We start from the raw sequence: 3,706 nt of genomic DNA, 5'->3' as shown, positions 1-3,706 counted from the left end.
GCGTAACCCACCCATTCCCCTACATTTACCCCTTTACCTAACACTACAGGCAATTTAGCGTGGCCAATTCACCTGACCAGTACATCTTTGGAATGTGGGAGGAAACCGGAGCACCTGGAGGAAACCCACGCAGACATGGGGAGAATGTGCAAACTCCACACAGTCAGTCGCCTGAATTGAACCCGGCAGCAGTGCTAACCACTGTGCCACCGTGCCGCCCAGTACTGTGTGCACTGCTGGAAGCCGTATGATCGGAGCAATGCAGTAGCACTGTATGTAGTGCAGTTTGTGACATTATGACCAGCATGCTCACTGCCCTGGAGAGATTTAGGTATAAAGTGAGATTGGACAGACTGAAGTTGTTTTCCTTTGAACAGAGGAGATCGGGACTAGACATGACTGAAATCTAAAAACGGTGAGAGGAATAGGCAGGATAGACAAGAGAAAAAGGATTCCTTTCCATGTGAGGCTCAATGGCCGGTGGCATCGATTTACGGGCAAGGCTATTGCATTGCTCCGATCATATGAGAGACTACAGAGTTATTTTTTAACTAGAGCATGTTAGGAATCTGCAACTCACTGCCTGTCAGGATGGTTGAGAGACAAAACAAAATCTGATGACAGTGGATTCTAAAATAGACAGGCAAGAGGCTGGAAGGACACAGCAGGCCAGGCAGCATGTAAGAATAGTCGAGGCAGAAATCCTCATAACATTGAAGTGTTTTGTCAACACTATATAGAAGGATCTCGTGATCCAAGTCATTAGTTCTCTGAAAGTGTAGGCAGTAGATTTGGGCACCCGACCTTTGGAAGAAGGTATTGGACTTGATGCGGGTTCTGGGGGCTCACAAAGGATGATCCCAGGACGTCGGAAGTTATACTCTGAGGAAAGGTTAGACACACTATGCCTGTACTATATAACATTTAGATGCAATTTCTTTTTATCTCGGGTTGTCGGTGAGTTTGTAGATTCGTTCGCTGAGCTGGCGCATTTTCCATAAGGCGTTTCATAGCCTCACTAGGTATTACTATTATTACTATTATTATTACTGCACCTCGAGTGAAGAGTTGATGGTCTTTAAAGTATGGTATTTACGTGTCACTAGACACGACCAGTACTGTCGCATTTCCAGCCACACACACAATGAAGGACATAAATTCAACTGGGACAATTTAACCATCCGAGCACAGGTAACGCAGAGAAACGCAAGAGAGTTCCATGAAGACTAGAACTCAAACCGAAACTCAATCAACACATTGAAATGAATCACGTGGACAAACCTTTCAGATGCCGAGAACCCAAAGTAGCATAAAACGGGCACACATAAATATCAGGCAAGAAAAACCATGAACGCTTCACGGTAGGCACATGACGACGTGATCAAACGTCAGCAGAAAAACGCATCAGCTCGCAAATAAATCAATGATCTCAGAATTTAGAAAGTTTAGGGGTGAGATAACGGAAAACGTCTCGATAGAACAGGGAGAGATAAGATCGATAAATTGAAAGTATTTCCATAGATTGAAACTGAAACCAAAGATGAACTGTGGCAAAAACCTGGAATTCTCTCTTCAGCAACATAGAACATTACAGCGCAGTACAGGCCATTCGGCCCTCGATGTTGTGCCGTCCTGTCATACCAATCTGAAGCCCATCTAACCTACACTGTTCAATGTACGTCCATATGCTTGTCCAATGACGACTTAAATGAACTTAAAGTTGGCGAATCTACTACCGTTGAAGGCAAAACATTCCATACCCTGACTACTCTCTGAGTAAAGAAACTACCTCTGACATCTGTCCTATATCTATCACCCCTCAATTTAAAGCTATGCCCCCTCGTGCTCGCCGTCACCATACTTGGAAAAAGGCTCTCCCTGTCCACCCTATCTAACCCTCTGATTATCTTATATGTCTCTATTAATTCACCGCTCAACCTTCTTCTCTCTAACGATAACAGCCTCAAGCCCCTCAGCCTTTCCCCCTCCACACCAGGCAACGTCCTAGTAAATCTCCTCTGCACCCTTTCCAAAGTTTCCACATCCTTCTTATAATATGGTGACCAGAACTGTACACAATATTCCAAGTGTGGCCGTACCAGAGTTTTGTTCAGCTGTAGCATAACCTCATGGTTCCGGAACTCGATCCCTCTATTAATAAAAGCTAAAACACTGTATGCCTTCTTAACAACCCTATCAACCTGGATGGCAAATTGCAAGGATCTGTGTACCTGGACACCGAGATCTCTCTGCTCATCTACATTACCAAGAATCTCACCATTAGCCCAATAATTTGCATTCCGGTTACTCCGACCAAAGTGAATCACCTCACACTTGTCCGCATTAAACTCCATTTGCCACCTCTCAGCCCAGCTCTGTAGCTTATCTATGTCTCTCTGTAACCTACAACATCCTTCGTCACTATCCACAACTCTACTGACCTTAGTGTCGTCTGCAAATTTACTAACCCACCCTTCTACGCCCTCATCCAGGTCATTTATAAAAATGACGAAAAGCAGTTGACCCAACACCGACCCTTGCGGTACACCACTCGTAACTAGACTCCAGGATGAACATTTCCCATCAACCACCATCCTCTGTCTTCTTTCAGCAAGCCAATTACTGATCCAAACTACTATATCTCCCACAAAACGTTCAAGTTCTAAATTGGAGAAAGGCCAATTTTGAAGGTATTCGGCAAGAACTTTCAAAAGCTGATTGAGGGAGATGTTCGCAGGTAAAGGGATGGTTGGAAAATGGGAAGCCTTCAGAAACGAGATAACAAGAATCCAGAGAAAGTATATTCCTGCCATGGTGAAAGGGAAGGCTGGTAGGTACAGGGACTGCTGGATGAGTAAAGAAATTGAGGGTTTGGTTAAGAAAAAGAAGGAAGCATATGTGAGGTATAGACAGGATAGATCGAGCGAATCCTTAGAATTTTATAAAGAAAGTAGGAGTATACGTAAGAAGGAAATCAGGAGGGCAAAAAGGGGACATGAGATAGTTTTGGCAAATAGAATTAAGGAGAATCCAAAGGGTTTTTACAAATACATTAAGGACAAAAGGGTAACTATGGAGAGGATAGGGCCCCTCAAAGATCAGCAAGCCGGCCTTTGAGTGGAGCCACAGAAAATGGGGGAGATACTAAATGAATATTTTGCATAAGTATTTACTATGGAAAAGGATATGGAAGATATAGACTATAGGGAAATAGATGGTGACATCTTGCAAAATATCCAGGTTAAAGAGGAGGAAGTGCTGGATGTCTTGAAACGGTTAAAAGTGGATAAATCCGCAGGACCTAATCAGGTGTACCCGAGAACTCTGTAGGAAGCTAGAGAAGTGATCGCTGGGTCTTTTGCTGAGATATTTGTATCAACGATAGTTACAGGTGAGGTGTCAGAAGACTGCAGATTGGCAAACGTGGTGCCACTGTTTAAGAAGGGTGGTAAAGACAAGCCAGGGAACTATAGACTGGTGAGCCTGACTTAGATGGTGTGCAAGTTGTTGGAGGGAATCCTGAGGGACAGGATGTACATGTATTTGGAAAGGCAAGGACTGATTCGGGATAGTCAACATGGCTTTGTGCGTGGGAAATCATGTCTCACAAACTTGATTGAGTTTTTTGAAGAAATAACAAAGAGGATTGATGAGGGCAGAGCAGTAGATGTGATCTATATGGACTTCAGTAAGGCGTTCGACAAGG

This window comes from Chiloscyllium plagiosum, chromosome 49 (genome assembly GCF_004010195.1).
Source record: "Chiloscyllium plagiosum isolate BGI_BamShark_2017 chromosome 49, ASM401019v2, whole genome shotgun sequence".
NCBI lineage: Eukaryota > Metazoa > Chordata > Chondrichthyes > Orectolobiformes > Hemiscylliidae > Chiloscyllium > Chiloscyllium plagiosum.
The sequence above is the reverse complement of the archived record's forward strand: the minus strand, read 5'-3'. Positions refer to the sequence as shown.